Source organism: Zosterops lateralis (assembly GCF_965231275.1).
Source record: "Zosterops lateralis genome assembly, chromosome: 1".
Taxonomy (NCBI): Eukaryota; Metazoa; Chordata; class Aves; order Passeriformes; family Zosteropidae; genus Zosterops; species Zosterops lateralis.
Window position 1 is genome coordinate 60,843,226 of NC_139762.1, and position 24,627 is coordinate 60,867,852.

Genomic DNA, 24,627 nt, shown 5'->3' on the forward strand with positions numbered 1-24,627 from the left:
CATAGCTTCATACACTACTGTGGTCATTTCTCTTGGCAGAAACATTTTAAAATCTGCAAGAAAAGACCAGAAACAAACTTGACTTTTTGATTTTTTTGCTTCTTTTCTTTTTTAAACTTGAACATTGTCAGAATCATGTTTTGCACGAATATTTAGGCTTTTTGTCAGTCCATTTATTTTTTCCTATGCTCTATACAGAGAAGTGAGTTTATAATCAAAAAAAAAAAAAGAAGTCCACTAATGAAATAAATGAAGAAAAGCCTCCCTCAAGGGAAGACTTCTTTTAAATTAAAGAGGAGACTAATCAAAGAGAAAATGACATCAACCCATTTTCAGGGCACCACCACATGAAGGCCCAGTTAGCTATTACACACATACATGACAGTAAGCCACACACAGCTTGAGTGTGCTGGAGCTGGACCCACATGGTATTGCAGCTCAATGATTTCATTTGTCTGCTGCCTGGGATCATAGGGGATGGACAATTGTGGCAGGCTTTGGCACACAGGCACAATCAGGAATGCTGCAGAACTGTCATCACCCTCACACTGTCATTAGTGGCACAGCTGAGGGCAAACTGAGGAGATATGAAGGGGTACAGCAAAGACAGCATAGCTCGAGATGTGCACATGCTGCACCCCTATGAGCAGCATCAGAGGATGGTGAGATAGAGTTACAAAGCACCTGGTTTATTCAAGAAATGCAGGATCTGAAATGAAGTTACCAAGAATCCCAGTTTGTGAGCACAAAGACACCATTCCTGACTTCAGACTGACCAAGCAAAAAGCCTCCTGAGGAACAGCATTAGCAGCACAAGCTTCACTTCTCCCCTTTGTGCCTCCATGTACTGTATCCTTGCTGTGTTCCCCACAGGAAGAGACATGGAGCAGAGTTGCTGCAGGAACCACACAGGAGGGAAGCAGCAGCCACAGTGCAGCTCCCCAGCCAGCTCAAGGCTTCACCTTGCACTGGCACTCAATTTCCCCTTGACAAGTTTTTAAACAACCACCTGACTACAGCCAGCCCCCCTCAGGGGCCAAGACTAAGTGTGTTATTGCACATTTATGCGAGGCAGTTTCTCAGATTTGAAAGTATTTTTGTGTAACAAAAGATAAAAATAAATTTACCACACTTAGAGATTAAGTGCCTATATACTCAGATAAATACCAACTCCCAGAGAAATGGCTAAATACTTAAAATATTTTGACAGAATGGCATGTAGCCCACAGGCCCCACAGGTTGCTTGAAAAGCAGGAGTAGGAACAAATGTATAGCAAAGATTTTGTTAATATGTTCCTCTTGCCTATACCAGCTAGTTTGGGTTGATTAACAACTCCAGGAAAAAGAGCAGGAGGCACAGAGAGGGAGAAGAACTTTAAAGCTGCATTCATCCAAGGTTTGTATTGTGCTCAGGTTTCTAACCCTTTAGCCATGCTCTAACCTTTTGCCAGTAAAACACACTCAGTAGTGTCCACAACAAAGAAATCAGACCTCCCTACAGCAGCTGAAAATGTGAATTTCCTCCTTCATCTCCAGGCATTATTAAGGGGCTGGGGGGCTCTCCCAGCTGTGCTTCATCCTCAGCACGGATAGGGGCTCTGGGAAGGGAAAGAGGGGAGGAAGAGGGGTCAGAAAGCAGTAGCTGCTTTCTCTAACCTGGGCACAGAAGCCATGAAAAACTGCACATGGTGCAGGCAAGCAGCCTACACAGCATGCCTGGAAAGTGATGTTTTAGGATGGCTAAAAGCTACACTGTGATGAGGTTATTTAAAAGCCACCTGCAGGTCTAGCAAACAGTGGACTTAGGGAGAGATGGAAGAAGTTGCTCATGCCAAAAGAAAGGAAAAATGTCTTGAAGAAAAGAATAAAAAACCAAAACAACCTTCCTCCCATCCCATTTTTCCCACCTCTGTAATGTTGAAAATAAAAAGCCTCATATTTGGTAATTCTGCCATAATATTCCTAGCAGGTAGGAAAAGACAAATATAGGGGAATTCCGTTCACCCTAAAGGTTGGATTTTATTTCAGTTCACTTTAGCTTTTTTTTTTTTTTTTCAAAGCCTTTTAACCTAAGGCTTTGAACTTTTTTTTTTCTTTAATGTTTCAGGAAACCCTAGAGAAATCATGTCCAGGTTTAATCCCTATGCCAAGTTCTCCACCTCTATGCTTCACACACCTCACTCGCCCAGAGCTCCTTCGTGCCGCCCTGCTGAGACCCAGGCTGAGGGAATCAGAAATGACTCAAGCACCTCCCACTAATGTTGCAGCAGTTATCCATTTTTCATGCTATTCATGCTATTCTGAAACCAAAACAAACCCCAAAATTAACCAACTACAGCAAGAGAGTACTATCTGAGAGCAGGACAAAATGGTGGATTTTTCACACCTCACTGACCATTTTTGCATCCATTTTTTTCCTCTTCCCTTCTGTGAGATACCATCCCTCTCCCCAGCATCCCCCTCTTAGGAGGGCTTGCAAAGAGAGCAGGGCAGCAGAGTGCAGATGCCAGAGCCCGACCTCCATCCCTCAGTAGCCAGCCAGTGGCCTGACCTCCATCCATCCATGGCCAGGCAGACACGATGTGTGAATGAGGTTTGGTGCCAGTTTCCATGGCAATGGGGCTGGTTTTTTCACAGAGGTACAATAGACTAAGCTGAAGACATATAGCTATGCTTAAGGCATGTAAGGAGGAGCCACCACTGTTGTGTGAAGGCAGAGTGTTTCTCTGAATGTTCTCCTGTGACTATCTCCTTTTTTTTTTTTTTTTTTTCTCCTTGAAGCAATCTGTCCTAAGCAAGTACTGAAGAGCACCAGTTTCAGCTGCTCATACAGATATGTGCCTGCATATAGCTGTACATGCTTGCAGACAGGAGAGACCATGCCATCTATATATGGTCAAACAGTACTTCCAGTGACCCCTCTTTACCCTCTTATGTCTGGGAGAGTTTCTTAAGGGCTTTCCTCAGAACCACAAAGCCGGAGCTTTAATTCCTGACCTATTTCCAAAGCTCAGCGAAAGCCAGCACAGATGTATGTTCACCACAGAAACATCCTGTGATTTTGTAAAGCAATTTAAAAAAAAAAAAAAAAAATCTGAAGTTGCAAGGCTAAGCACTCTGAAAGCTCTTGGATCAAAAAATTCATTAGGAAAAAAAATAGTTATTGTTTGGTTTAATGTTTTCCATTTTAAAAGAAAGTGATTTTCATTAGATGAAAGAGCTTAATGGTTTGAACAAAAATCTAAGGGTTTCAAACCTCCAGCATGGGTGTAGCAGTTGATAACTAAATATTTCCTAAGCTCATGGCAGGGCAGAAAACCCACGTTACACAGGATATCCCTCAGCTCCACTACCTTCCTGTCTCACTCCTGCCAAGGGGCTTGAGACATCCCTTGGAGACAAGCACAGGTTTCTAAATTCAAGGTACATCAAGTTGCTATTCTCAATGTCCCATTTTTGGGCTGGCCACTGCTGAATCAATCATTCCCCAGGATTAGGAAATGAATTGATCGATTTTTTCAAGTCATAAAAATATTTCCCTGCCTTGAAAATATTGGACTGTAAAGACCTTTTTCCAGAGCTGAATATCTTACTCAACCTTGCCAAGTAACAAACATACTTTTCAGGGCTTTTTAGCTCTCTCATATAACTGTCTTCCACAAATGCCAGACGTCAAAGACTAATGTTGCCTGACGAGCCATAATTGACACAATGACAACCAAGTATCTCATATCATCATATAATCTTTTTTTAAGAAGTGTGGCAACCTTTCCAGCTATCCACATTTCCTTTAAACATTTCACTTTAAACTCAGTGAAATGAATTTTAAAATTGGCAGTTTAGTATAATGAAGCATTTGCGAGAGCTGTAATGTCTTTTTCTCATTTTGCTCCTAATCGGCTCCCATAATTTGCACTTAATTCAGATTATCAACGTACCACTACTATAAAGGGGAGAAAATTGCACAGTTTGACTGTAAAAGATTAAAAATACTGCTGAAAATCTAGCAGGCAAAATACAAATGCATGAAACAATCAAGAAGTTCTCACACCTGGCATGAGAAAGTGGACACGAATATATTGAAAGTTCCCAAAAATTTTCATCTCCTTCTTTCACATACTATATAGAAGAGCATGCCAAACCCCAGAGAAACATTCCCACTTCTGGGGGGAGGAAGTAAACCACATGCCTTCCATAAATAGAACTTTCCTCCCTTAAGTAAACCCTGTGCACTCAGCCTGTGACTATGCTACAGTTTAAATATTTTGCTAACCTTATGCTATATTTTCAGCACAGCAAAAACTGCAAAACATCTGCCCCCAAGTTCTAAGTGGGAGTGCTTAAGAGGCAGCTTTTCTTCTGCTTAGGAAAAGGGATGCCCTCGCTAGGAATGCAGCCCAATTCATCCCAGGTCATCTGGAATGGCTCAGCTCAAAGGTCCCACAGCTATTTACCCGCAGCTAAGAAATTGCCCGGCTACGCTGCCTTTATAATGAAGCTGGCTTACCCTGCACAAGGGAAAGAGAGAGAATAGCATCAAAAGAATCAGTCTTACTGGGACTTTTAAATGAGAAATCAGCTGAGCAAGCCACTATCCAAGGAAAGAGGAGGAGGCTCCCCTGCACACATTATACGATTTAATTAATTAAGGCACATACCAGAAGCTATTTGAGTGCAAAGACACAGCTCAACTGAAACGACAGGCTGGTCCACAGCCACTCACCAGGCTTGGTTTGGCATCATCTGGGAAGGCAGAGGCATCAGGAAAGGCCACATTCAGTCTGCTACAAAAAGGCAGACATCTTCCTTTAAACTCTGCATTGCCTCACCATCTCCCCAGCCGTGGAGTGGAGCAAAGACCAAAGGACACTGAGGAGAAATCAGCACCCACCCAGCCCTCCTCTAACTCTGACCCCCTAAGTGAAGGAATTCTCACTTTGCATCTTTGGACAGGCCACTCTGGAGGCTATATATATATCATATATGTCTCCTTTTCTCCTTTTCCACATCAGCAAAACATCACTCTCGTTTTTAAAACCTCAGCGATGTGGAGATTAAAAGCAGGGAAATAGGGAGATTACAATGGCGAACACACCAAGCCTGACCTTTCAGTATGGGAATTCTGAGTTGCAAAAAGCAGGCTCTGGGCAATGCAGTGTAAAGAAGAAGCAGAGATAATGAGATAGATCAACAAAAAAAAATTAAAAAAAAAAAAAAAATAAAAATAAAAAATAAAAAAAAAGAGGGGGGAGGGGAAACCCCCAACCACACCTCCGAATAACTAAATTAAAAGAGTGAAAATTGTTGTCTTTTGATCTGTCTGTATCACAGACACATCTATCAACAATCAAGCTCGGATAAAAATTGTGGTGTTTAAAATAATTCTCTCAACTCCTTATTTGCATTGGAGTTGGAGGAGGAAGATTCAGCAATATAATATACACAGATTCTGTTTTCAGTATTTTGCTTCACAGAAAATGACTAGAAAGTTAGTACCAAGAAAATAGAAGCTGAGTCATAGCTGATCATATCATAACTGAAAGATAGCTTGAAATTTAAAAATAAATTAGGAAAACAACTGTAAAATAACCCAAAACAAACACACAAAAACCCCAAACCAAAACCAAACACACCACGTAAGTAAAGTCTCCTGCAAATACTTCTGGCAAATTATCATTTACAAGTTGGGTACCTCAGATTTCTAAACTCCAGCAGCCTACCTGGGCTCCCACCACATCTGTCTTTATGGGTTATACAGAACAACTTTCACTGTACCCTAGAAATGTTTCAGTTAGGGTCACAAAGGATATCACTTCCTTCTACCTTCTTCACCAATTTTCCCATAAAGGAGGGGAAGAAAATTAAACCATAAAATAGCTATTTGGGAAACAACAATGTGAGGACTTTGCTAGAGCTGACTGTGATGTGAACTCATTCTTTGCATTTCCTACCACAGGGAGCTGCCATGGCTGCACAAATCTTTCCCAGGGTAGAAGGCATTCCTGGGTTCCTCATTCAAAAGCTCTGATTACTCCCTGTGAAATGACCTGAGTCTTTCTTTAAAAAAATAAAAATCAATGCTTCAGTGTTCTTGATACATGCTGTTAAGGCAGACCCCACAACAGATCCAGAAGGGCACACCACAAGTCAAGTTCTTCATACATTTTAATTACAGTTTACACAAAGTGAAAGGCAGGTTAATAAGCTCAGTTCATTAAAAAAAAAAAATAAGAAGAAATGGCATTCTTGTATGGAAGAACAGGGGACTTAGCCTTCAGAGGGCTGATCAGAAAATATATATTACATCCAAAAGTCACCTGTAGTCCTCAGCTGGGAAAGAGGATGGAACAAAAGGGGCAGGGAATTGAGAAAGGAACAAGGGACCTTATTTAATAAAATCTTTTTACAGAGAAGTGTTTCTCATTAAACTGGTCCCTCTATACCAGAGCAACAGATTCAAAAGGTTTTCTCCCATGCAAGGTTTCCCTAGAACATTGAACACACATGAATCTGCAGACAGAAGAATGCAGAAGAAAAGCAGCAAATCTCAAAGAGCAGACAATGGGTGCCACCTCCAGATAGCAAGGAAGTGCTTGCCTGAGAGACCCGTGGCCACCCATATTTAATGTGGGTAACTGAGAACATGCTCCGTTCTGGCCGATGTGAGACCCACCACCACAGCTGCTCACTCACAGCACTGGGTGGCCCTGAATGCTTTTAAATGGAAAACACAAACAGGGAGATCTGGGTGATGTTCTGTGTGCAGTGGCCTGAGAAGGAGGGGGAGGTGAGCCTGTCTCCTGCCAAACCCTGAGTCACAGCCCCGTGCCAGGGAATCCCATGCAGAGCCCTGTGCACTGAGGTGCTGGGCTGAGCATCAAGGAAACGCCAACCCAAACCTCCTGGTAACACCACCAAGATCACTCAGCTGCGACACATCATTTCTTACGTCATGTTTTGGCTACCCCAAGAGTGGCAGTACTGCTTTTGGTAAGCAGTGAGCGTGAGAAAGGCGCTGTGAGCCAGGCTTACTGCACGCCCTTCTCCTCACCCTGTCTTCACAGCTCCATGTCCAGGGTTACTCATCATAGGTCCCCACCTGTCCCTTGGAAGGGCCTGTGTCTGGAGTTCTTCATACTAAATTTACTTCTGAATGTGCAGTGGGGAGTATTAACACATTATCCGGTCTATGTTTAAAAAGGGATTACTTTTTTTCCCACCAAACAGGGTGAAAGGGAAATTATAAAGTTGCATCCTGAAGAATATCATTTCCAAGTTAGACACCTTCAGTTTTAAAAAAAACCCTATGAGGTTCTAATTTATTAATGAATAGCTGCTGTCTTTGTAATTTTGTCATACTTATTCCATTACTGTCTGACACTTCCTATTGTCACTGCTTGAATTTTTAAACACTTCCACATGACTAGTGCTAATCTCCATGTTTCATGGAGGGCTGCTAATAAAAGGATAGAGATGCATGAGTGTATAAGAACGATTATAGCTAAACGTGCTCTAAAGCCTGCTCTTAACATCTCTCAATTTATAGCATTTCTCCCTTCCCCCTGACTCCCAGCATTTGAAAGGAAAAGGAAAATGAAGGAAAGAATCTTTCCCTTTATTTTGGGCTTGAATGGGATTTATTCCTGATCATGAGAGAAAAAGAGAACTCCTCCTCAAGGCAAAAGCTCCCAGAACAGGGTGCAAAGATGCAGGACTTGTGTGAAACAAACCTTGGCAAGCAAACAGCAAGCTTCATATCTTGATTTTTCTTTCAGAAAACCTTGTAGAACTGGTATAACAAGCTATTGTGAACAGCTGTTTTGAGGATACAACCTCACAGTAAACAACCTCTGATTTAAACATAGGACTACATTCACCTAGACAGTCTTTTACTTGTTTATTCCCAAGGATTTCAACACCTCTTTTACTCTGATTCTCTGAAGATTTCCAGCAAGTACAAAGACCTTATGCATTTGAAAGCACTGTTAGAATACCTTTTAAAACTCATTTTTCTTAAAATTCTCCTATCCACACCTTTTAAGAACTATCAAAGAACAATACTGAACATTTCCCTCCCAGCCTGCTCTATTGGGTCTGTTTCCCATCCCCAGGTTAGGTCTTAGGTGCTTATTACTGACCCACGTAATTCCATACACACTAACTTAAAATAGCTTAAATGCATAAATGTGAGCAGGAAATTTTCTTAAAATTCTATGAAATTTACACCTTTACCATAAAGGTCACCATGGTAAACAGGGACAAATGACCCTGACTGCTGCTCAAACACATGTATTTTGTGCAATCAAAGCCTTTTTTCACTGCCTCATTCCAATAGCATCTTCTCCTTGCTCTGTCTGCACTGTTTACATGAGAAGCCTTTGATCCATTTAACAATTTGCAAGTACCTCTTGCACTTGGTGTGTTGGGTGGAGAAACATTCTCTCCTTTACTGTGGTCCCCTATGTTCAGGTAGCATAGCTGGGGCTCAGCTCATTTTGCATTTCTGTCTTCTCAAGCAGAGAGGACCTGCACTGTAGTAGCTCTGCTTCAAACCAAATGAAAAGAGGCAGTAGCAAGCATCACTGCAACTCTGTCAAGGGGACACCAAGAGAGCTCACTGATGCAGAGAGTAGGTTTCTATTAGATATCAGGAGGAACTTCTTTACTCAGAGAGTGGTGAGGCACTGGAATAGGTTGCCTGGAGAAGCTGAGAATGCTCCATCCGTGGAAGTGTTCAAGGCCAGATTGGATGGGACTTTGACCAACCTGGTCTAGTGAAAGGTGCCCCTGCTCAAGACAGGAGAGTCTAAATGTTTTATAAGGGGCCTTCCAAACCAAGCCAGTTTCTGAAAGACTTGCATGGCACATCTGCTTTAAAGCAAGGCTAACACAACTGCTAAAAGACATTTCTTAGTTATTTGGACATTAATCTAAGAACAATCTTGAGCTGAAAACAGTTCATAAGAAATAGTTTTGGTTTTCTATGACTTCCACAACTACCTTCCACCCCAAATCCCAACTCATAGTCAACCCACTTTTACCTCCATAAAAAGTAGTATTTCTAAATGCTACACCTACAACTTACAGTGCTGCACATAAGTCAGAGCTGTCCAATTTTAATGCAACTGGCATATACACTGACAATTTAACAGCAGCCCTAAAGCTATGTCTAGCTTGCATATGCACACCTATTTACATGAATTGTTACCAAAAGAAATTCAAACCATCATGAGAGCTGATTGTTCTCGTGATTTCTCTTCAACATTAATGAAAAGCCTGCAAGCAAAAAAAATGTTCTTCTCACCTTGAAATGACAGGGAAACAGAATACGCAGGCCAGGCTTTGAGGGCTATACACAGCTTTTAAAGTTCAACCTGGACCTCCCAAAACAAAGTTTTCTAAACTCAAAGGCCCTCAGATCTCATCTACTGAGCTCTTTCAAATACAGGACAAAGTCTAAAATGTACTACTCTTCTCACTACAAAGAAAGAAATATTGCCAATCCTCCAGGCAATGCTTTGAAAAGTATATTCCTTCGTGCCTTTATATTTAAATAATGACATTTGTCAAAAACTTACAATTATTGTATTTAAGACCTTTCAATTCACTTTAGGTAACAAGATCACACTACCAGTGGTATCTTTATTCATTCCTAGGAATCCCTAGGCAAACTGTCAGAAGGGACAAAAACTCTGAAAGTCATGAGGCAACACGATCTACTTGTCCAGGGATAAAACAAGAGGTCTTCTGATCATGAACCCAGTATAGGTCAAGTTTACAATGTGGATCAATTTTCTGAATGCAGGGATTGAGCCTAAAATGGCTTGAACTGGCGTGGTGCCCTAGTATAACATAAAACAGTAACTGCTTACTTTCTAAACCCCTCTCTCTTTCATTCCTCTCCTCCAGGAAATAGTTACAGATTATTTTTTTCAAAGATACCTAATTGCCTACTGCAGTCTCAGATCAAACAAGTATTTGCATGCTTTAATTTATGTCTACAAAGTTACTTCTGGGCACAAAATAAGAGCTAGACCAAAGCTAGCTTAACCAGTTTTTCACAGCCAAATATACACCAACAAGCCTTATTGCCTATTTTGCATTTGAAATTTAGTGTTGATTCACAATTTTAAAAAATAAAACTAAACGGTGCAGTCACAGCAGCTGTGTTGTAAAACATATTTTGAAACATATCTGCCCATTCAATTAGTGCACAATATTCAAATGCCAGGCTGATTTTTCTCTCTACCATGATAAAGGCACATGCACAAGGCAGAAGAGCTCATGAATTCGCAGGCCAGCAGGTGCTCTTGGGAATTTCCCTGAGAGGCACTTCTGGCTCTTGGGAACCACCTTGCACTACTTGAGATTAACCATAGGTCAAAAACATGTACTGAGGCAGTAACCAACACTGAATTTATAATGAACTCACCCCACACTTATGTGTTTCTATAGCCACAGTCACAGGCACTAGCGCTGAGCTGGCTCCTCTCCTCCTATTATTTTAACATTACCATCCTTCCACCTGTTCTCATCTGTCCCAGGGGGTGAAAACACATTGCACAGTTGTAGATAAATTTTGCCACACTTGTCTTTTCATATTCTGACAGTGAAACAAAATGGAGTTATCCTACATAGTAAATACCACCACTGCATTTACCACACAGAGGTCTGCCACCCTCCTTTTCTCGCCTGAGCAGCAGTAAGAGCATACCACCCTTGCTTGATGAGGTTACTCTTAAAGTTTAAGCCAACAATAAATAAACAATTAAGACTGCTATAAAACTCTGTGAAGTTTATATACATCTCAGAAAATTTGAGGATCTGTAATCCTTAAGCTGTTTTAAGCTTGTAACATTTTCCTGAACTCAAAGATTAATATTTGTTCTAAGTTTCTTCACTCAATTCCACTTTTTGAGTTACCAAAGTTCATAAGATTGCCTATCAGTCCATCTATAAGATACTGAAACAGTCCTCTGACCCCAAATGACAGGCAGCCTGTGGTATATTTTACCAGAACTTTTCAAGTTAATTTTTGACCTTTCCTTTATTCCTTCACTTTTGCACTTTAACTCCCTGGTTATTTTATACTTTGTCTTAAGTTTATACTCTTTTTTTTTTCTTTTTTTTTTTTATTTTTTTTTTATTTTTTTTTATTTTTTTTTCTCAGATGGTATTTTTTTCTTTTTTTTTTCAGAAACTTGTTCTCTATTCCCATCTCCCAAATCTATATTAATGTCTCTCTTACTGAGCAGAGCTGAGCAGTCAAGATGAAGCTAAGATCTGGAACTAGCTTTGTCCAAATAGATTTCAAGTAAAGAAAACATTTTTTCTATCACTAACAGTGACATTGTATAGAATGCACACACAATTAGAGAACTTTACAATAGGGGGAAAAGTGGGTTCCATTTGTGTTGAAGTTATTCTTACACCAGACTCTGCTCTTAAGCAGATACTGAGATGTTAAACATAACAGAATTTCACAGAGATTTCATAAAATACTGACTATGCTTAATTATGTGAGTCTCTTTTATTTTTAAGCTGTCTAATAGTTACTATTTTTCCTCCTTACTTCATTTATTAGAAAAGATAAGATGTTACCATCACCCAATACCAGGTTGCACTTATATGGTATTTAAGTGGCAAGTTTATATTTTCATTTTCTGACATGCTGCCAGTGACATTTATTCCCTGGGCTGTTAAAGTAAGATGCTGCATCTCCAGAGAGTGCAAAGTGAATTACCAGTAGTTTAAAACGTGCCCAATGTTCCTGACAAACCAAGGAGTTTGAGAAAGCATAGATCTAAATCTACAAAACTAGAAGTCTGTCAAAAGGTGGCCTGCTGCATGAACAGCAAATTAAAGTGATCAATACCAGTGTCTGGATTCCCAGTACCCAGACATTCTGCATCCTTTGCATCAACAATAAACAGAAATTAGAAAGTCACAGAATTGTTAGGGTTGAAAGGGACCTCTGGAGATCATCTTGTCCAATCCCCCAAATGTTGACTTCATCTGCAAATTTGGATACCAAAATATTTTAATTAGCTGCTCAAATATGGAGTAGTATGGTTGTTGGCAGAGAAGCTTTGTAGAGTTTGTTTGGAAGTTTTACACTCTCTTAGTAATTTGGGTGAAATGCCAGGGAAAATAATGATTACAAAAGAAGACTGTTTTCTTGCAGATGCCAACTGTACTTCTTTGAGTCACAGAGAACCATCTGGTCATCTGGGTTTGATGTGTCATGATGTGCTGTGATATTATTAGACTGCTTAGCTTGATGCATGAGAAGGATACAGATTCAAGGTAAATCAAACCATGCCTCATATACATATTGTTTGATGCCAAACTATGCATTACTTTGGGGGTTGAAAGCTTAAGGATTAATTTCATATTGAGTGAAGCCAAGGCAAAACATTCTCAGTCCAATAATTTCTGAAACAACAAAGGTAGATTTAGAATTGATCTTCAGATTTTTATTTTCATTAAAGAAAAACAACCTTGATAAAACTTTGCTCAAACAAGTTTATCTACTTTCACTGGAATTCCTCTCCATCTCTCTTACAAACACAAAGCTCTCGCAATGCCCTCTTCTCAAAACACACTTTCAACATCAGCTACCAGTATTTTGCTTCTAGATGTAAGAAATTAGCCTTTTACAGCAAGAAGAGTCATTCACTGGCACAGTCTCTCCAGGGACATGACAGAGTCCACATTGCTGGAGGTTTTCAAGATGCAAGTGGAGAGGATGCTAGATAATCTCACCTTCCTTTGCCACAAAAGAAATAACAGCTACATCTAATATCTAAAGTAGCCAGTGAGAGCATCTTTCCCCTAATTCGTGTTTTAGAAATCACAGAAAACAGAGGAGCAGTACATAAGTAGAAAGACTTGAAAACATACTTCAAAAGAACTTTTTTACAGAGGCACAAGGGGTTTTTTCCCCACAATATTAACATGAAGCAGCAGGCAAAAGAGAATTATGTATTTGAAGAATAACATGTTTTTAAGCTGCAAGGATTAAATCACCTAGAATGTGAATACCTCCAAGGAAAATTCCGCTATACAAGATAGTCACTGCAGATTACTGATGCTGTGCTATTTCCAACAGTTCCTCTTCCAAAGGTAAGTGAAAAAAACATAGTTCAAGATGGTGGCAGGCAGTGATTTGAAGCTAATTTTGTACTTTCATCTCCTTTTTCTCTACTCACCTTCTTTTCACCCAAAGTCAAATTTTCCCGTAAGACAATTGGTGCTTGCCCAGGAAACATTGTAAAAAGCTTTTAAATGGGTATGTCATGACCATGAGCCAACTCCTAAGGAGAAAAAAAAGAAAGCATCTCACAATCCCAGCTAAGGCTAGCATTCTTCTAAACCAATGTCAAGGTAATGACATATGTCAGAAACCATATGTAGAGTTCTTTTGATATTGAAAAAAATAGTTTGCGTCAAACGACCTGGAAACAACAGTCATTTTATTTTTCTCATGCTACTACTTGTCTACATTATTGTGTGATTTTGAGACACAAGAAGTATAATAAGTTTAAATGAGGAGTTCTGTGTCTTGCAGACAAGACAATTATTTATTCTTTTTTAGAAAGAATTTATTCCGGATGTTGACTTCAGTTCAGTGATTCCTCCTCTGCCCCTTTCACTCTGCCCAACTTAAGGAGAGATGAGCGTGTGTAGAAAAGAAGGCAAAAAGCTTGTCTTTGAACAACACAAAGAGGGTGGGGACAAAACTATCAAAGATATATAAATATGAAATAAAAAAGAAACAATGATTATAGAATTTTTAAATTAGTGCTGCAAATACTAAGCAGAGGGAAACATTAAGAGGTCAGCAGGTAAAAACAACTGTCATGCTAACTGATATCAGAGTTATGGTTACCAGGGCAACAATAGCTCCCCTAACTTTTCTTCTAGTGTATTTATTATTTTCATTGAAAATCCCTTTCTTTTTAGTAGCTTGGAAACTTAAGCATCTCTGTTGGTACAAAGCACCTCTGAGCACTCCAGGATCCTTTATGGGAATCCTGTATGTTCAGCACAGAGCTGTCAGACTCACTACACACACTTTTACCTTCTCAAGGGTTTACAATGTTAAACTGTTTTAAAAGCTAGAGCTCCATATCTTTCTTTCTAACATTCATTGCATATTTCTAGCACTTGTAAGTCCCTAAAAGTTGTTGTCTCAAGCATCATCATCCCATTTCAGGACAAAAAGGGCACATATTTCCATCTGTACGGTCACCCTTGAAATCAATGAGCAATGCAAAGCTTTCTCCCTGTAGAGATTAAACAAACCACACAAGTTTGTTCAGAGCAGGCCCGAGAACAGAAACCAGGTCTTTTGCATGACTGCACGATGCATTACTGAAAGGTTACTGTGTTGACCTTTGGTCTAGGTCACAAAACATTACTGATAAATCATCTTGATTAATATATTTTGTTTGGGTTTTGCTTTAAGGCTTGCCCTGTTGTTTATTTAAATGATTCTTAGGTATTCCTGCCCTTGTATTCACCAGTGCCTATTTGCACTGTCTTTTGAGGAACAGTTGTTGCATTAAATCTCATAGGAGGCGCAATCTTTAGAATTATTTTAGGCTGAAAATTGAATTGGATAAATAAGAAGTGTTACTGCTACACTGCTTGGATGATTTGCAAAATAACATGCAGAAATGCAGAAAAGCATCTTACAGCTAGAAACAACAGACATGTTGGATGGATGAAGAGAAGGAGCAGCATGTGCATAGAGGTGTCTTTCCTAAGGATTTCCCAAAAGCAGCTTGGGGAAGGCCCACTGTGGGGAGAGGAAGCTGGCATACACTGATGAGGAATGCTTGAGTGGAATAAAGTTATGCTAATCATAAGGCTGTAAAATATGTACTGCACAGCTGGAGGTAGAAATCAGAGCACTGCTCTTACTGAGCTGAGTATGAACCAAAAAAATCTAGATACAAGACTGAAAATTTCCTGAGAATTTCACATTGTGTGATCACACAAAGAATTAAGATTCGCTAAGAACTGGTAGTCTTAAGTTTTGTCCTTTAACTATATCACCCCAATACTATCTTAGTGCTCTGCTGATAATTGCAAAAATGTTTCATATTTTTTCAAAGACCATTTTGAGGAAATATTAAGGAGTTTTTTTTGTTGTTGTTTTGCAGAATCAAACAAGAGGACACAGTCTTAAGCTGTGCCAAGGGAAATGTAAGTTGGATATTTGGAAAAAGTTTTTATGGAAAAAGAGAAAAAGTACTGGAATGGCCTGCCGGGGGAGGTGGTGGAGTTACCATCCCTGGATGTGTTTAAAGAAAGACTAGATGTGGCACTTAGTGCCACAGTCTAGTTGATGTGTTAGGGCTGGATTGGACTCAGTGATCTTGAAGATCTCTTCCAACCTAATGATTCTGTGATACTAGAGCCAGGATGATCCAAATGATCCAAATACCATCACTGCTTCATATTCAGACAAAAAAAATATACACAGGCACCAATACTTCCTAAGGACTGCATACTGTAACCACCAACTACAATCACAAACATATGACCTCATTCATAAAAGTATGATCTCAAAGCTCATGCCCTGTATCTACTTTCTTTAAATTTCTTGACATTAAGGACAGATGCCATATCTGGGGAAGCCAACCTAGCTTTGAAGTATTTGCAATGCTGCACCAGAAGCTGTTTTGATTTTTACCACCAGGCTGTTAGATAAATTCTAATCTCACCATCAATTATGGAAGATTCTTATGACAACCTTGATTTTATAAAATTAGGTTATCTTCCAGCCTGTGGACATTTTCCTGTTGCATTCTGGGTTAATCCACGTGTAGAGCTCACTTCTGTCAGAATGACAAAAACCAATTGATTTTGTTTCATGGTGTATTCTTATCAATGCTCTCTGCTGCTCTTAGCCAGTCTTTGACTGATAGGGTGTTAGAGGAAAGGTCCATTAATTGATTTGTAAATAATTACAGCTAAGTCTTCACTTTTGACTAGATATCAATAAAGGCCTATTCTTTTTTCACTGTTGAATGCTTTTAAATAAGCTTCAGTGTCCAACTTTCAGCCACAAAATTCATTAAAATCATTAGATACTTTTAGAGTAGCACCCACTGGTGATAGCAAAGGCAAGAGTGTGTCAGCATTTCTTTTATACCACTTATAGAGATGGATTAGAGAGAAGAAAAATAAATAAACAAATAACATGCCTGGGAAAAAAAAAAGGCAAATCAATTATTTCTTAAAGTGGGATTTATTTTCAGACCTGGTGGAATTTCGTCAGCTGCACAGAGTAAAAACAAATCATTTGCAGTAGTTGTTACATGTGTTTCTACACATGCAAAGTCTAGAATGCACAGGTTCATTACCTCTGGGCATACATGGGCACAGGTAGTCTACCCACCCGTATTTCCAGCAATTTTTGAACCTGTTGACTAAATTCAGACTCATTTAACAAAGGACCCAGAGTCTCAAAGCCAGTAAATTCCCACAGATTTTGTGAAAATAAGCAGCAGGGTATGCGCAAGGGAGACCTACTTAGCACCCCAGTGGAGCGGAAGTCTGCAGAATGAGCTCCGCAGCACTGAACACATGAAAATTACACCCATCTGGAGGAAAAAAAATAGCCAAAGAGGCTAGAAATTAGATACACACACACACACATATTCCCTGTTTTCTAGGCCCCCAAATGAGGGGACAAAACAGAAGCCAGAACTCGTGTGTCATTACTCTCGGAAAACCAGGTTTCACTGATTTTCACAGTCCTGGGTTTAAGATTCCCATCTTCTCCTTAGCACCTCATGCATAACAGAAAACCCTGAACACAAATGTGAGTTTTCAGAGGAAAGTAGAAACTCAAGTCTGAAAAGCAGCTATATTTTAGCAACGCTTTCATAGTCTTAATATCCTGAAGCTGCAACAAGACCATACTGAAGTTGTCACACACACGAAGTAGAAATACCATTAATACAAGCAACTGCATCATATTTTGAGACTGCATTCATGTGCTCAGAACAAGGCAAGGCAAGTTATATTTAATTCCCTGTACATAATGTCAAAAAATGAGATATATAGTCACATCAGAAAACTGCCTGTTCAGCATTATAAAACAGTTGAGCAGAAAACCTTCATTATTGCTGCTTTCCAGTGATAGCCACCTCCTTCATGTTAAAAAGCACATAAGATTTCCACCTAGCCAACAGAAGAGAAAGGTGCTCCTACAACAACTGTGCAAGTTTACTGTATAATTTCTGTTCCTAATATCTCTTCCAGTTGTCAATCCATGCTTTCTACCTGACTAATATCTATGAGACTTTCAGTTCCCTCCACCTTCACTGGAAGCAACCTTCCAGAAAGAGCTTAAGCTGCAATGCACCTTAACTAAAAAGCTGTGTGTCAGCACAACAACAGGTCCATGTACAAAGCACAGAAATAGCAGAGATTTGTGGGTTACAGCCTCTTTCCTGTGACATTTCCCATTTTACACCCAGCCAGTGCATGCTGAGCATCCCACACATTGAGCCATTTCAGGTACACTGCTCACAAGGTAAATGTATGAGTCACTCTCACAGCACATTTGCCCTAAGACTTATAAAGAGAAATTCATTAAGAAATTAGGCAAAAATCCCTCTTGTTCTAATAGCAAAAAGCTGGAAAGCTCAAAGATTCCCAGTCTCACGGATCCAGGGGAGGCCATAGCTGGGGATGGTAAAATCACACTTTCCAAAGTGTGTTTCCTAAGGTCTCCCAAGGCCTGGTCTCCTCATTCAGCCCATACTTGTTCAGCTACAATGACATCTATGGACACAGTTCTGCTACCAATGGGAAAGTCCATAAAAGACAGAGCGAGCCAAGACAGAGGGAGGCTGCCAGTTACAGCCTGGCCATCTTGCATAGTCCTTGTGCCCTTGTCTCACTTACAGGAGTACTGGGTTGCTTCAGCAAGATTTGGGAAATAGGCAGATGTGTTAAGTAGCTCATTTCACCTGAAACATAAATAATCTCACACTTGATGTCAGCCCTACACACGGGGAAGGTTTTCTGAGGAATACTTTGTCAGGGACAACAGTACAATCTCCTACCCACGAAGCAAACGAACCTCTTACCTAATGGGTATTTTTCCTCAGTCATAGTAGGATTCTTGGGTATTGTTAAGGATTTAATGGGAGACCTAAATGTAACTTAGATAAACATACCATGAGGAAAGAAAAGCCAGCAGTGTGTTTCAGTTAAAATCTCTCTAACCTAAGAGTCTCTCTTTAAGCCACTCAGAAAAGCTTTTAAAATCTGATAATCACTTAATAATATTTCACACTTGCTGCTCAACCTGAAAACCTCAGCTACAGCCTTTGTAAACTGTGGCACCATTCTTGTTCCAGATGGCTTGCAAAATAATTTATAAACAACAAAGTTCAGCAGGTTCATAGCAGCTGTTCAATTCCAGCACTTTGGCCACCCACTTCAGCACAACTGAGAGCTTTCAATCAGTTTCTTCCTCTCATGGGGCCTTCAAACAGCACCAGAGCATGTGTTCAACATGCTCTCAGAAAGTAGCCAGCCAAATAGGGAGGGTCAGTCATCTGGGCAACTCTGTAGCATACTCACAGCATGCTCACACTGCCTTTCTCCTTTATTTTTTTCAATACATAAACTAGTTGAGAACAAGTAGGAAGATGTCCCAGAGTTTAAAACGCACTTTTGTTAAAACACACAGTTCCTACAAAACAGTTCTAGTTTGCCATATTTCAAATGCTGACTTATAATCTTCACAGCAGGAATATACTGTAAATGCAAGCATAACATCTCACAGGGTCAGAATGGCTTTTTTTACTGGTTTAACTAAATGTATGCTAAGTGTTATAAGAAATAGAGTATGTCAAAAAGGGCCTTCTCTGTACCTGACAGGTTTCCATGGCTATTTCAGTTTCTTCCTCTCCGCTCCTCTTTCCTTGCTGGTGTTTACATTGGCTCTGTTTTTCTTGTGTCCCTTCAAAACCTCCTTGTCCTGGATTGGCCTTTGGGGCAGAGAGGAAAAAGGAAGAGATATTGCTTCACAGTCGCTTTAAAGGTCACGCAGTCTGAACTGGACAGGGACAAATTCCAAGTCAATTTAAGCTCCTCTGATCATGGGCATATCCACACAAAGTATTCTGGAAACTGCACAGCAACATTAAGGTTGCATTAAGCCCAATAAAATATACCCTGCCTGTCAGCACAGCTGATTAGCCCAGGCTCAATGCCCCATGAATCACAGACATATGGTTTTCAGGAGGCTCAGGATAAACAGAGCAGTATGGAAGCATGATTCAAGTTCTAAATACGTCTGCAAAGGGTGTCAGGGCATCAGCACATTCAATCGATCCAGGACAGCAGCTTCCAGTGTATCTCATCATTTCAGCTGGTGAGAAAGAAGCAACTTGTCTCCTGAGAAGCCTAGTCCTAGCTTGGTAAGCTTTTTACAAATTAGGGCTGATTTGAGCTTGTTTGCTGGCCACTGCTGATAAGATGCAGCATGCTGTGGTCTGCGGAATGTTTTCTTGCTTCAGCTTACACTAGCACACTGAGCCTGAAGGGATGACTGGCAAGAATAAGGTGCTTGTGGTGGAGGAGACCACCTCCAGGCAAGCATGCAACTGAGAAAAGTGTTCCTTAAAAAAACATTCAGCAGCCCACAACTCCTGGAGCAACAAACAAAGCCAGTCTGACGCTGAGGTTTGTGTACCATCTCAGTAACCAATGGCCAGTTAATGCTGGATTCTTCTCCAAGGCATTCTCCTCCTCCCACAAACCTTGTGGTTTCCACAGCATACACAAATTTGTTAAAATGAAAATAGCACAGTTTTGCTGTATGCTAATGTTTAAACATAATTTGTATTGAGCTATTGTATAAACATTGCTTAAGAACTAATTTGGGGCTTTTAATGGGTTTATGTCCTGCTCACAATTGCCAGGAACTATCAGTGTGTTGAGGAGGAAAAGCTTTAGTTTTGACACACAACAGAGGTTTTTAAGTAAAGCAGACAACTGAAGCAGTCATAAGATCTCTAATATTTGCAAGGAGATTTTCAGTACAAGAAGTGTCTCCCAGCTGTCTTGGTAGTGCCCAGGAACATTTAAAAAACCCCACAGACAACAAGTTACACCAGCAAGGGTAATTCCAGTAGCACACTGCAATAAAACAGTGTTGCAGAAGCTGGATGGCAACACAGGCAGGTACCAAGCCCACAGAGGGATCCCAAACTGCAGAAGCAACTCTTTCACTTGTGGAAACAGCCCAAAGGTCTCCATGACACCTGCTGTTCCTGTGTTGTGCTTGCAAGGAAAGCTTGCTCCATCAGGGCTTTCCCACACCACATCAATGGCCAGCTGCAGGTTCGGACAATTGATGCTGGACAAATTAAAGAAGCCAAAAGCTTCTCTGGCATAAAGTCAAAGTTTGATGAGCTGTATTTAAGAGCCTTAGAACCTAGGGAATAATTAAAAATTAATTTAATAATAAAAAGGAAAGAGAAGGAAGGGCAGAAGGAAAGATTCTGCAAACAAGCGTAACTCTCGGGCTCACTGAGCCCTGGAAAGGTTTCCTAATAGGACAGTGAGGGCAACAGTCAGGCATTGTCAGAAAGGCAGTTGTCAGGCATTCTGGGATTTTCATCCTACTGCTGCCTGATGGGCAAAGCATTAAATTCCTTTTTTTCAGCTGCAAACTCTATTTTAACCCTGTGCCCAGGGAAGTTAAAACTCCTTTCTATTCAAAATGTAATTAAACCCCAAAATGCAGAAATGTCTAGGGATATATAAAACAAAAAATTGTGTAGGTTTAAAAAAATATAAAAGTCCATCTACTAAGGGGTTAATTACAAGGAATCTGGTTTTTGATTAGCATCTTGTGTAGTAAGATCAAAACCAACAATTCTGGTGTTATCTAGATAGTAATAAGAGTAATCTGCATTCATGGAACAGAAAAGTCAGAATTTTTAAGCAAAATTGCCACTCTATTGTAGGTCTCGACTTATGCTTGAACACAATCCCAAATCAACAGAATTTCAGACTGACATCTAAAATTACACAGAACATAATTTTGTTATCATAACAGGGTTTTTCACCCCCTTTTGCTGAAACTGAGACAGGTTGAGTTTAACCTCTTGCACATCAGTAAATATTAAGGGATAGGGAAGGAAGGGAGAGAGAGAGAAATAGGGAGAGAGAGAGAGAGAGAGAGAATGGACAGGGGGTGGAAAATTACAAGATAACCACCTCCTCAATACTATTCTGTTGTCTGCACCTCACTGCTCCAGGAGATGTCAGACAGCATAGCAGTCTTTGTCCTCAGTTGGCAGAATTAACTAATGTAACACAAAGTCTTGGCACCAGTGGTAGTGGAAGAAATAGGCTGGACTAAGCTCTGGCTGACCACACAAGCACTCCATGGATGCATTTTCTCACATGCCATATGTTAAAACACTCCTTTTTCCTCTGCAAGTGGTAAAGATAAGGCAGCAGAGCAGGGCCGCTGTGCCTTACGTGCAGTGTTAGGCATGTGGCTGAAGGCAGACAGTTTGCAACCACAGAAATAGCTCGGGTAGCCAGTAAATCAATATTTGTGTGTTATTGTTCTCACATACATCCCATTTGCTGATCCAACACTTGTTCCCACAGAAACAGGATCAGAAGCAGCCACCAGCAGCCAGCAACCAGAGCCAGCTCCCCCTGGAGCCAGCACACAGGTGTGCTGCCTCTTACCAGCAGGCAAAGATCTATCACTTCTTTTAATTAAGGAATAATCCCTTTACACTGCAAAAAGGACTTGTAGAAGGGGGCACTGTTTCCTCCAGCATTCCTCCTCCTCAGTAAAATATCACAGCTCTCTCTCCCCAGCATGCAGCAGCTGCTTTGCACGACTCCTTGTCCTATTTCTGAGCAAATCAGACCAAGAAGCACCATCTTCATATGTGACTGCCACAGAGGCTCCATTCCCTTACAGTATAAGGAAATAGAAACTATGAGGAAACCAGGGACATTTTCTGATAGTGTGCATTCAGCTGTCCTCTACACCTCAGTCTAGCAGAAGCAGTCATCATTTTGGGACAGTAGCAACTCAGCTGCTGTGAGGAGATCAGAGTCAGGCTGCGCCCAAGGGTGCTGAGAGAAGAGGTTGCTGTTGTAGTGTGTCTGCTCTCTCTTGTCTTTGAAAAATCATAGACACCAGCAGAGATGTCCCACATCTGGAGCAAGGCACCTACTTCCAGAAAAAGCTTAAGGACAATATGGTCAGTTGCCAAAGAATGGGTATAAGGGATGGCTGGCCTGCCTTGACCATAGGACTACAGTTTTCGTTGCCGGCGATGCAACACAAATCGGACCAGCCAAGGTGGCAGATTGAAATAGAGACAGGAATGACTGAGTAAGCCTGAAAAATAACTTTAATGCATAGCTGGAGCCAACAAAAGAACATAAGCCAAACACAATATGGGGCAACCTCCAAAGACACAACAATGGGGCAAAAATAACAATATATAGACTTTAGCCCAGACAATGAACCAATGAACAATTATATTACCATATATGTGAAACATTGTTAGCCAATCATAGACAAGAACTAGAACATAACCTTACATGATGCAACTTCAATAACATAACCATTCCCATAATTCCATTCTTCACTCTATGACCTATCCTAGCATCTTATTTTCCACGATCTTAGATGAATGTCCACTTCGTTGTCGACCAGGGCCAACCTGCTCCTGGTCCCTCATAGCCCAGTTCCCACAGCTTTTAATCATACAAACAGCCCCAGCACTCCTCATCGTATTCTTGCATAAGGGGAAGTTATGGATGCTATTACATTACCAAAAAGAAAATAATGTAGAAACATGTAATTACCCTCTACATTCCCAATGATATATTTGTAACTTTTGTACAAAATAAAAAATCTTCATGTGCTTAAAATCTGCACAAGATAAAACAGTCACCTCAAGTAATGCCTCTGCAATACAACCCATTAGAAAGGCTCATGTCAGGATTATCAGACTTGATCTGACAGAAAAATCTTCTAGAAAATATACACACGGATGACCAACTTCTAGAAGCTTCTGTCAGCCCTACAGACAATTCCTCTGATAGGCCCAACGCACCAGCCTTCTTTCCTTTCCTTATCTCACCCAGCAAATGAATGTTATTAAATACACAATCTTTCTTCAGTGGGCTGCACAAACAAAATACGCACAGTTAATTAATGCTGCAGTCATTTCTTTGATCTTCCAATGAAAACAAAATTTAAAAGTCATACTATTTCAGCCTAGAAGCTTAGAGTTAAAAAGCTCAGGAACTCATCCGGGACTTTGAATCCAAGAATCATTGAGCTGATGTCATTAAAAGAGCTGAATTAGACTTGTAATTATTCCCTTATGAGTTCTGCCGTCTATCTGAGAGAGAAGGATATTCATTTCTGTCCTTAAAATTGATTTATTTTAGTTAAAAAAACAGAAGGGTTACAGAGAGCAAGAACTTGGTTTTACTGTGCATCTGATAGAATATATGAAAATAAGTGTCAGTAGTGGACAAGATCTCTGCCAGTCAACAGGAGCCATACCTTGTGTGTTTAAATTCATGACAGTTTCCTTGAGATCCTCAGCATAAATCCTATCTCCACAGTTCCAGCTGGCTGTCCACTGCTTAGTGCAGTAGCACTTCATTAACATGCAAATGCTTGACAGTTATTGGGCTTAAGTACATCTGCATATTTATAAACAACCATTCCAAACCACATCCCCATTTAAGGAAAGTGCTTAATGACACTGAACCTGAAGTCTCTCTCATATCCATCAAACAATAAGTTGAAGCTAGATTTACTCATTTTACATTTAGTATTTTATATTAGTACTTTTAAAAATACTTCTCATATAGCTAGGTCAAAAAAATGCGTCAGCTGATTTGGTTTTTTGGTGACAAATTTTCTCTTTATTAAACTCCATTTTCCTATTGAAAAGGCAAAAATAACTCAAAAAAAAGTTATATTTTGGAAATCAATATAAGGTAAATTTATGGCAATAAGATACAAACATCCAGGAAACCTTATTTAATGTTTTATCCATAATCTATAAAACATTCAGTCAAAATATGCCACTTCCATATTTTCAAAGCAAAAATTCGAGAAGCATCAGACAAACAATGCACAGAATTGAAAGTTTCCCCCAAAATCTACAAACTTAATTTCTTTGCTCACAACAATAATTCTGCACATCTAAGGATGACTTCTGTGTGTCCTCCAATGTCACATCATTGAAGGCACGTGTTATACCCAACATAGACACCCCTACTTCTAGCAGCACATTCTATCCAAAGCATCTGGAATTTTAACATGAAGTCCCATAAATTTGGCTATGAACTCAGATTTCTCAAAAATTTTCATGGAAGTTATATTTAGCGATAAAATAATAAAGAAAAAATAAAATCAGAATTTATTTTTAAGCGGACAAAAACATTCCAAAACCACAAATCAGCCGTGAAGTATCAGAGACACCTACATGGACAATTCCTGCACATAGACTGTAAATTTTGAGTATTTTGTTACAGACAAGAGGTGAACATGACCTGTACTTGCAAATGTACAGGAAGTACAGG

The 24,627-nt window shown here is 40.0% G+C and overlaps 1 long non-coding RNA gene across 1 annotated transcript in view; it reads right to left on the bottom strand.

Annotated features, from left to right (window-relative positions):
• Nucleotides 1-24,627, bottom strand: part of LOC310914355 — a 172,312-nt gene that overhangs the window by 61,682 nt on the left and 86,003 nt on the right. The window contains exons 3-4 of the long non-coding RNA XR_014591010.1: nt 18,906-19,022; nt 13,212-13,316 (exon numbers count right to left, since the gene is read on the bottom strand). This is a non-coding gene — a long non-coding RNA (uncharacterized lncRNA). The remainder of the gene's footprint in view (nt 1-13,211; nt 13,317-18,905; nt 19,023-24,627) is intronic.